This window comes from Aquarana catesbeiana, linkage group LG05 (assembly GCF_042186555.1).
Source record: "Aquarana catesbeiana isolate 2022-GZ linkage group LG05, ASM4218655v1, whole genome shotgun sequence".
Lineage (NCBI taxonomy): Eukaryota > Metazoa > Chordata > Amphibia > Anura > Ranidae > Aquarana > Aquarana catesbeiana.
In genome coordinates, this window is record NC_133328.1 from 437,650,352 (window position 1) to 437,661,740 (window position 11,389).

The following is an 11,389-nucleotide window of genomic DNA, read 5'->3' on the forward strand; positions in this document are numbered from 1 at the left end:
CCTCCTGCCCTCCTGTACTGCACTGTTCTCTCCTGCCCCTCTGCAATGTGCTGTTCCCTCCTGCCCCCCCTGTACTGTTCCCTTTTTGCCCCCCTGTGCTGTGCTGTTCCCTCCTGGCCCCTTGTACTGTGCTGTTCTCTCCTGGCCCCTATACTGTGCTGTTCTCTCCTGGCCCCCTGTACTGTGCTGTTCTCTCCTGGCCCCCTGTATTGGGCTGTTTCCACCTGGCCCCCTGTACTGTTCCCTCCTGGCCCGCCTGTCCTGTTCCCTCCGGGCCCCCTGTACTTTTCTGTTCTCTCTTGGCCCCCTGTACTGTGTTGTTTCCTCCTGGCCCCCTGTATTGTGCTGTTCCCTCCTGGCCCCCATACTGTGCTGTTCCCTGCTGGCCTACTGTACTGTGCTGTTCTCTCCTGGCTCCTTGTACTGTGCCGTTCTCTCCTGGCCTCCTGTACTGTGCTGTTCTCTCCTGGCCCCCTGTACTGGGCTGTTTCCACCTGGCCCCCTGTACTGTTCCCTCCTGGCCCGCCTGTCCTGTGCTGTTCCCTCCGGGCCCCCTGTACTGTTCTGTTCTCTCCTGGCCCCCTGTACTTTTCTGTTCTCTCTTGGCCCCCTGTACTGTGTTGTTCCCTCCAAACCCCCTGTATTGTGCTGTTCCCTCCTGGCCCCCGTACTGTGCTGTTCCCTCCTGGCCCCCTATACTGTGCTGTTCTCTCCTGGCATCCTGTACTGTGCTGTTCTCTCCTGGCACCCTGTACTGTGCTGTTCTCTCCTGGCACCCTGTACTGTGCTGTTCTCTCCTGGCCCTCCTGTGCTGTTCCCTCCTAGCCCCATGTGCTGTGCTGTTCCTTCCTGGACCCTCTGTGCTGTGCTGTTCCCTACTGGCCCCCCTGTGCTGTTCCCTACTCGCCCCCTGTACTTAGCTGTTCCCTCCTGGTCCCCCTGTACTGTGCTGTCCCCCTGTACTGTGCTGTTCTGTTCCTTCCTGGCCGCACTGTACTATTCCCTCCTGGCCTCCCTGTACTGTTCCCTCCTGGCCTCCCTGTACTGTTCCCTCTTGCCCCCCTGTACTGTTCCCTCCTGGCCCTCTTGTACTTTTCCCTTCTGGCCCTCTTATGCTGTGCTCTCTTGGCCCCCTGTACTATGCTGTTCTCTCCTGGCCCCCCATTTGATTTCCTCCTGCCCCCTGTACTGTTCCCTCTTGGCCCCCCTATGCTGTGCTCTCCCGGCCCCCTGTACTATGCTGTTCTCTCCTGGCCCCCCATACTGTTTCCTCCTGTCCCTCTGTACTGTTCTCATCTGGCCCCCTATACTGTGCTGTTCCCTCCTTGCCCCCATGAACTGTGCTTTCCTGGCCCCCCATACTGTGCTGTGCTCTTCTGGCTCCCCTATACTGTTCCCTCCTGGCCCCCCTGTACTGTTCTCTCCTGGACCCCGTGTACTGGGCTCCCTTGCCTCCCCTATACTGTCCCCTCCTGGATCCCCTGTGCTCTGCCCTGCTGACCCCCTGTATACAGCTTATCTCCAGTTTGACCCAGAATTGAGCATCTGTGCAAAAGAGCAAGCACAAGTTTAACATTAAGGAGGTGAGTTTTAATTTTTTTTCTATTGTTTAACCACTTCCTGCCCTATAACAGAATGACGGCCGGGAAATGGTTCTGTTATCCTGACTGGGCGTCATATGATGTCCAGCAGTATAAGATGCCGGCGCTCGCCAGTGGGGGCGTGCAGCGCAGCAATCGCGAGTGCGGCGTGTCAGTCTGACACGCTGCATCTCCGATCGTGATAAGAAGCCTCTGACAGAGGCTTCTTACCATGTGATCAGCTGTGACCAATCACAGCTGATCATCACGAGAACCAGGAAGTGCCGGTAAACGGCATTTCTCAGTTCGTGCTGACAGGGAAAGCCGATCGGTGTCTCTCCCTGTCAGAGGGGGACTGTGCTGATAATCAGCACACTGATTATCAGCACAGCACCCATCAAATGTACCTATAAGCTGCCAATCGGTGCCCAGTCAGTGCCCCATCATAACCCCCTGCTAGTGCCCAATAAAGTGCCAATCAGTGCCCACCGCAGTGCAAATCAGTGCACACCATAGTGCAATCAGTGTCCATCACAGTGCCAATCATTGCCCAGCATTACCACCTGTCAGTACCTGCCCAATCAGTGCTGCCCATTAGTGCCATCTATTGTGTCAGTGTCCATCAATGCCACCTATCAGTGCCGCCTATTATTGCCGCCGGTCAGTGCCCATTAATGTTGCCTGTCAGTGCCCATCAGTGCCCATTGGTGCCGCCTGTCAGTGCCCATCAATGCTGTCTGTTAGTGTCCATCAGTGCCGCCTATCAGTGCCCATCAGTGCCGCCTGTCAGTGCCCATCAGTGCTGCATATCAGTGCCATCAAATCTACATATCAGTGCCTCCTTATCAGTGCCAACTCATGAGTGCCCATCGGTGCCGCCTCATTAGTGGCAACTCATCAGTGCCCGTCAGTGAAGGAGAAAACCAAATTTTATAACAGAAACGAAGAAAAACTTTTTTTTTTTTCAAAAATGTTGGTCTTTTTTAATTTGTTTAGCAAAAAATAAAAACCACAGAGGTGATCAAATACCACCAAAAGAAAGCTCTATTTGTGGGAAGAAAATTATAAAAATTTAGTTTGGGTACAGTGTTGTATGACCGCGCAATTGTCATTCAAAGTGCGACAGCGCTGAAAGCTCAAAAATGTCCTGGGCAGGAAGGGGTGAAAGTGACTGGTATTGAAGTGGTTAATGCTATTTCTAAGAATAATTGTTATATCAACAGCTCGCTGATCATAAGGCATACCGGAATGCCAAGAACACCCAATTACCAAACAGGTTCTTGGAGCAGGGGAAGGGAGGAATATCCTCGAGAGCCCACTTATGGAAGGTCTCCAGGCATTCCGAGATACAACATCCCCACTTATAATAGGTTTTCCCCTTTAAGAGAAAGGGCGCAATATACCACCTATGATAACCCTCAGAATAGAGGGGCTTTCAGAGATGGAAGGGATTTTCACAGAGGTGGACCACCTGGAAGATGGAAAGCACGTGTTCCGTACAGGAGGCCTGGTTGGAGAGACCAACCAAAGAACACCAGAGACTTCCAGAGACGAGGAGGCCCACCCATGAATTCGAACAGAGATCAGAGGCATATTGGGACTCAAGGGTATCCACATATACAGGATCATACAACACAAATAAGGAACAGATGGAACAGGAACCAGGACAGAGAATTAGATCAAACCCCAAGAGGTATGGAAAGAGGCTACAGGCAAGAGGAAAACGAGGAGGGAAGAAGAAAAAGAAGAAGAGAGTATTAGGAGAAGGGATTTTTAACTTAAGTGATGTTGTTTTTTCTGATGAGGCGTTGAGGATTTTAGACTTAGGGTTAAAAATCAGCATTGCTGCTCGGATGCCAGGCAGGTCTGAAACCCACAGAGGGGAGGCTGTAGAGTCTCTTTCCGTTTCACCCATGGATGGTCCTTTACCCTGATGTTGTGAACAAGGGGGATATCCGCGCTCCGTGACCAGGATTACATCATCTTTACTTCACGCTTGTACCCCTGCAGGGGTGAAGTGCTCTGGTGAGTGAAAACACAAGAGGGGAGCACAGTCACCACTGCCAGCACATTTTTGGTTTTAAAAAAACTGTCATCAATCGGATGAAGCACTATGTTACTTTTTATGGACACTAATTTTGATTTTTTCATTTTTTGTATAATGGGCATATTGTGGTAATTTTATTAGGTTCATAATTGGATACCACCAACAGCAGCTGTAGTAGTCACTTTATATTAACCTACCATTTTTTTATATATGTCACTTTTCATTTAAATGTTTATTGAGTATTTTATTAGTGCTGATTGATGGCCGTTACTAGCACTAGTTGATGATTATTTATTTATTTTTTATTTAATGCTGATTCACGTTATTTTCACTTTTCATTTTAAAATTACTTTTTATTTAAAATCATTTTTCAGCACAAATCATTTTTCAGCACACGTCACTTTGTATGAATATTTATTTATTTATGACAGGAAGGATTTGTCCTTGCTGGACATACAGTTTTTTCACATTAATTAAAAAAAGTTTTGATATCTCATGTTAGACACACATAGTTTTTTTCACATAGAACAACGCCATTCCCTACTTTGTTTCTTTTGGCTCGCTAATCACATCACTGTCCCATGAGCTGTAGATATGAACATTATTTCAGGGGTTCCCACCGAGATCTCAGACTTTTGCCAGGAGTTCCTCAAAGGTAAAAAGGTTGAGAAACACTGATCTAAAGTGATTAAACTATGGGAACTGTCTTAAAACCTTTCCTGCTCTAAAAAAATAATTGAATTTCCCACAAAGCGACATATATCAATCCATGCAAATACGACATTGCCTCTTAAAAAATCTCCTACGATCACCAGAACATCCAAGCCCCAGTGTGGACCTTCCTAACATCCCCTACCCTACCCCAAAAAGGAATCACAATGTTTTATAGTATTCTCCAACAGAAATTAACCTTCACTAAATCTCTCCACTACATGCAATAGGAAGCTGATTTAGGGCAGTCCTTCACGACACACCAGTGAAATAAAGCGTGCAAAGCTACACAGAAGGCTACCCACTGCTCTACACTATGGGAACTTACTACAAAAATATCACTGAGATGGTACCAGACCCCAAACATGTTTGTTATTTAAGAAAAACAAAAAAAACAAGACTTTACAGTCACTTTAATGGCATCCCAGTCTTAATCTGTAGGGTTCCCCATTGCAGATTTCCTGTTCCGGTGACAACCCACAATTTTGGATCTTTTTTTAACCAGTTCTGGACCGCCCTATAGCAGATTTACTGATACAGGGTGGCCTTCCTGTGCAGGATTACCTATATACACTATATTACCAAAAGTATTGGGATGCCTGCCTTTAAACGCTCATGAACTTTAATGGCATCCCAGTCTTGGTCCTTAGGGTTCAATATTGAGTTGGCCCACCCTCTGCAGCTATAACAGCTTCAACTCTTCTGAGAAAGCTGTCCACAAGGTTTGGAAGTGTGTCTATGGAAATGTTTGACCATTCTTCCAGAAGCACATTTGTGAGGTCAGGCACTGATATGGACCTGAACCTGATAGAACACCTTTGGGATGAATTAGAGCGGGGACTGCGAAACAGGCCTTCTCGTCCACATCAGTGCCTAAACTCACAAATGTGCTTCATGCTGTCTCTCTGACAGCCTGTGACAGTATGACAAAATATAAGGATAGTGGTTGTTACTGGAAAAGAACATCACAGACAGTAATAACCTGACATAGGTTCTAACCTTTCCTAGCTTCACTGAAAAAATAGTTTTATTGCCGTCTGTGTCCCCACTGTAAAGACTTCCCATCACTTCCTGTCCTGACAGGAAATAACAGAAAATCTTCCCAGTGGGCACACAGACTGCCCCAATAACCTCACAGGTGTATACATTCCCATCTCCGTCCAAAGGATAAAATATAAGTAGAGGCATAATGAAAACAGAAGTACATTTTTACTTCCAAATGAGAGCAGTGCACATTATTGTCATTGTTTTGCATAAACGCCTGCCTTTCAATCACTAAAAAAACTGTTTTATCCCAGAAAGGGTTGTGGTGTAAAATGAAGACATTTACAGCATCTTTCTACACATTAGCTTCCTCATTGTTTCTTCATACACCTGTATTACAAACACTTGTACACGTCCTTAACAGGAATACAAAAATAACAGGTTTACCTTGGAAAGTATTACAGTGTGAAAAAGATATATTATTAAACTCCAGCTTCTGCCTTTTTATTCTCAGTAAGTTTACAAAAACAAGACAGATTTCAATAAGCCTAATAGCGCTGGAGGACATGTGTTGAATTCTCACACATACCGTGTTTGGCCAGCGGTCCCCGGGACAGCGGGATGGCAGCTGAGGCGGCACGGCTCACATTAGAAGAGGTAGGTCGCACTACCTACACACCATGGCAGCCTACTTTGTGCTGTTCTAGCAAAGCCAAGAACCAGAGGGCGGCTGCTGCTTTGTTCTGCATGCAGAGAGGGAGCTGAAATTAGGGGGCAGAGCTGAGGTGGACCGGGCTAGGAAAACTCCACATGTGAGTATCAGCAAAAGCGTCATTGGTTGCTAGGACACTTCAAGCAGATCACGTCGGAAGAAGGGGGGGGAGGGGCGGCAGGCTCCCGGCGGGAGAGAAGACGGGGGACACAGAGGGGCTGGATATATGTTGTGCCCGGGTTTCCAGGGGACAGAAACCCTGGCACAAGTTGCCAAACCCATACTGTCGGGGTCGATCCCGTACGGGTGGCAACCCTACACTGCACTGGTGTGGTGGTGATCAGGAACACTGGTACTGGTGTGGCAGTGATCAGGAACACTGGGACTGGTGTTGCAGTGATCGCGGACACTGTAACTGATGTGGTAGGGACATTATAATAAAAGCAGTACTGTGCTCAAACACAACAATACATAAAATTAACAAAAACGATGTCAGAAAACGTAAATATATCATGTGAAGAATCCAAGTGAATAAATGGTTACTGTCCCTTTAGATGACATGGGACAATAATGTGCGAATTGTATACAAGGTGGTATCAAAATTTTTCGAGACTAGATCTGTTTACAAGAAAGTACTTTATTTGTCTATGTTTACACAATATCACCTTCAAAATAGTCCCCTTGCACACTTCTGGAATGTCTCCTGGAAGACTTCTTTTCGAAAAGTGTCAAGCACCTTCTGCGATTCGCGCTGGATCTCCACAATGGTGTCAAAACGGCAAACTTTGAGCTGGATCTTCATATTCGAGAAGAGGGCAAAGTCCCACCAGTTGCACAGCTCCCGATGTACACAGGGCGATGTCTTTTGGCACACTGACTTATGAAGGTCGGTGCTCCCTGTGACTGTGTGTGTAGCCTTGCCATCTGTTGCAAAACTAGTCTCAAAACCTTTTGATATCACCTTGTATGTGCAATACAAAAGCTAAACAAATAAATAATTCAGTTCATCTATATATCACATGATCAGTCCATGAAAAGAATAAAATAAACGTAAATGTCAGGAAGCCCATGCCAGCAATCAAAATGGTGGTGACAGAACTTCAGTTCCGGTTGAGAGATTGCCGAGGGTGTGCTTGCGCGTGCCTTTGCGCGCGTCTTTGGCGCGGTGCGGTGAGCGAGTGCTTAGGGCGCCAAAATGGCTATTTAAACAGGGCCAGTACATGGACTCAGTGCTGTCTGCTCTACAGCATTCCCTGTGTGACTTGCATTATTTGCCTGACTTCTGTTCCTGTTGTGACTTGGCTTGTTCTGACATTCCTGTTTCCTGCTTGAATCCGATCTCGGCTTGTCCTCCACTTCGCACCTGCCTGTTTCTCCTGCCACTCCGCTGCCAGCCTGTTGACGACCCGGCCTGTATCCTGACTCCGCTCCTGCCTCCACCTCTGTTCCTGACGTGCCTGCTTGTGTATGACCCGGCCTGCTTGTACCTGCCTTCTCTTCAGTCTTGGATGTGTCACTATCCCTCCTGCTGCTGCATCTGCACTTCTGCCTGTGGGATTCTGATGCCAGCTTGTTCCAGCTCCCTGCTTACTGTCGTTCTTGGACTTCTACTACAACTCTACAGTCCGGCCAGGAGTTCCAGTCCAGCTCCAGATTCAGCGATCCTGACAGGCACTCTATCAGGGGCTCCAAGTCAGAGAGGCCGTCCTCTGCATATCAGGCTCTACCATCAGGTACGTGACAGTAAATTTAAAACCTATAAAAACTGAGGTTGTATCTCCTTTAAACATATATATCCGGATGGTTCTAGTCCACGTTTGCACTTCTCCACAGTGGAAACCACCACCACCACACCACACTCACCAGACAATGTTCCTGCTTAAATTATAGGCGGCATATAGACATTTTGATATTTTTCCAAGAAGGACGGATCTCAGCATCTTGTTCTTAGAAGCGGGCCCCTTTAAGGATAGTAACTCTCTGGTGCTGGTATCGCAAGGCCACTTCCCAGGGCCAGCAGATATGTGGTGCAGCTGTGTAAAAAAAGTGCTCACCACAGGAGGCAAAAATGTTCATATAGTGCAGGTTCAATATATACAATATGACTACTGTGGCAGTGACTAGGGATACTGTAACTGCTGTGGTGGTGATTAGGGACAAGATGACTGATGTGGTAATAATCAGGGATTAGGGATAATGTAACTGGTGTGGTGGTGATTAGGGGACACTAACTGGTGTGCTGATGATTAGGGACAATATGAATGGTATGGTAGTAATCAGGGACACTGTAACTCAAGGGTGTCCACCTGCGGCCTGTGGGACTCATGTGGCCCAAGAGGGCAATGAATGCGGCCCAACATAAAAGTGGAAGCTTACTTAAAAATGTTGATTCTCGTGGGGGAATTTTTTGTAAAAATGCATTTACACATAGCGAACACATGAAGCCGAAGAAAAATTTGACAGTGTCTCTTTACTGGACTTTTATAAGTTTATCCTTTTTTTATCTTTTTCTTTTCCAAAGAAAAATATCCCACTCTTTATTCATGTCATCAATTTTCGGCAGCACCTATATTTGTGAGCAACTGTTTCCAAGGATGAAGCACGCGAAGAGCAAAATTAGATCCAAAATATCTGATGAGCACCTTGAGAATTCATTTTTGAATTGCTACTACATCCATTGAACCAGATATTGATGTGTTCATTTATCAAAAACAGTGTCAAATATCACACTAGTTTTATGTTGCCTTCTTTTACTTTTATAATAAAAAATATTACAAAGAAATTAAGTTTTATTGCTCAGATAGGCACATTATCTATATTGGTGATCGTTAAGTTGTGATCTGCCTGACTTTTTCTCTTCATCAACTATCCTTGTTATTAGTGTATTTTATGTGTGGCCCAAAACAATTCCTTTTCTTCCAATGTGGCCCAGGAAGGTCAAAGGATACCCCTGCTGTAAACTGGTATTGTGGTAATCAGGGACATTATGACTGGAATGATGGTGGCCATAAACATTGTGAGCAGTGCGGTGGTGATTAGCAACACTGTGAGTGGGTGGTAGTTATTAGGAACAATATGAGTGGTATGGTGGTGATCAGGGACACTGTAACTAGTGTGGCGATGATCAGGGACACTGTAACTATTGTGGCAGGGACACTGTAACTGGTGTGGCGATGATCAGGGACACTGTTACATACATAGTTACATAGTTGGTAAGGTTGAATAAAGACAACAGTCCATCCAGTTCAACCTGTGTAGGTGTGTGTGTGTGTAGAAAAATCATTTCCCATATACCCGTATATTGTTTTCACTAAGATGCACATACAAGAGTCTTTTAAAACTATCCATACTGCCTGCCAACACCACCAATTGTGGAAGAGAGTGCCACATCCTTACCGCCCTGACAGTGAAAAATTGGTGTGGCAGTGATCAGGGAAACCGTAACTAGTGTGGCGGTGATCAGGGACACTGTAACTGGTGTGGCGGTGACCCTGATTAGGTACATTAACTTGTAACAGCGAGTTAAAAAATGTATTTTATATATATATATATATATATATATATATTTTTTTTTTTTTTTTTTTTTTTTTCTTTGTACAATTGTTTTTTACATACTATCACCCTAGCAGTACAGTGATTTATTTTTTATTTTTTAGCAATAGCCATTGCAAATCCCTCCTGTGTGAGTCTTATGCAGTTCTGTGTGGTGCGATTTCAGCCCATTCATTTTGAATTAGCTAAAATTGCACTGCACTGCACCAAAAGTGGTGCATGAATTACTTTTGGAAAACTCACTGCAACCTCATTGCACGGTACTTCTGTTTCCCTCTCCGCGTTCTGGTGTGAACCAGCCCTTAGCTTTTTAAAAACTGTAATACTGTACTTGTGCTCGCACTGCCATGTACTGTACTGTAAAAAAAAAAAAATGTCTCTCAGAGTAACCGGTGTAGTGTCACAAAATCAGACAAATCAGATAAATAACTGAAGGAAATAGGTGTAATGAACAATAAATATATGGAAAAAGTTCAAGCACAAAAGGAAGTCCATGAATTTTGGAAGTGTCCAATAAGTAGAGATAATAAATGATTTGTTGGTAGAAAGGGTTAATTCAAAACGATATGGAGCTGTCAACAAAGGGCTGCTCTTCTCAGGAGTGAAGCCGGCTCGGAATCATCAAAGAAAAACAAAGAAAGAGGAGCGCCTCTAAGTTAAAATGTTTTATTCCATATGAAAAAAGAAATAGTAGCCACTTACATTTCAGTAAACAACGATGCTCTACACAGATCGATATGTGTAAAAGTAATGTGGTTGTAGGCAAAAGCAAGTCCCCAGGAGTGTCTCTAATCCATGCTGCAATATGGCGGGGAGCCAGGATGGACACAGCCGATCCTGCAGAGGAGGGGAGTGAACAATCTCGTGGAACCTCCATGTGACGTCAGCTGGTGAGGGGAACACAACGCGTTTCAGAGCATGCGCAAAGTCCGCAAGGCGCATGCACGCTCCTTTCTCAAGTGTAATGATAGGGGATGGATTGAACGACATTTAAATGCGCCATCTGCTGACTAAAATAGCACACAGTTGGCTGTGTAATAAAACCTGTGCTGCATGGCACTATGAGAGCTGGGAGATGCTAAATACCAAGAGTTTTTGACCTATGTCTGTTCACAGATTTAATCTGGATGTATAATGCTGTATGAATGATAAAAACTGGGACATAAGATAATTAAAATGAATAATTACATATGGGCAATAGCGCAACTAAAATAGGAAAACATGCCCTCATGTAAACCCACATTAGCACGCCAACCAAAAAATGAATAATTAATTAATACAAAATTAAAAGATGCAACAGGCACTAAGGGACAGTTGTACCAAGATGATATAAAATAAATCGATTAATGATGATAAAAGTGTAAATAAGTATAAATAGCTTATATAAAAAAACTGGATGTATATGTGTCTATATAAACGCACATACATATACACACAGCTACCAATAAGTAGAAATTGTAAAAAGAAGATGAAAATTGTAATGATGGTAAATAATAAACGATATACTGTATAATAAAGGTTCTAAGAAATTAATAATGATGAACAATTAACCAGTATACTCATGAAGGGACAATCAGAATGGGTTTATAAGATGGTGTTGACCTCAAGTTCCTCGTTGAGTCTGTTGAGTGCAAGGGTGTCCAAAGTGTAGATCCAGAACGTTTTGCGTTCACATAGTCGCAAAAAACGTTCTGCTTCGGATAAGCCCCTGGGTATAGAATCAATCATTGAATAAAACATTTTAACTTAGAGGAGCACCTCTTTCTTTGTTTTTCTTTGAAGAGTACCGTAGGGGGAGGTGGA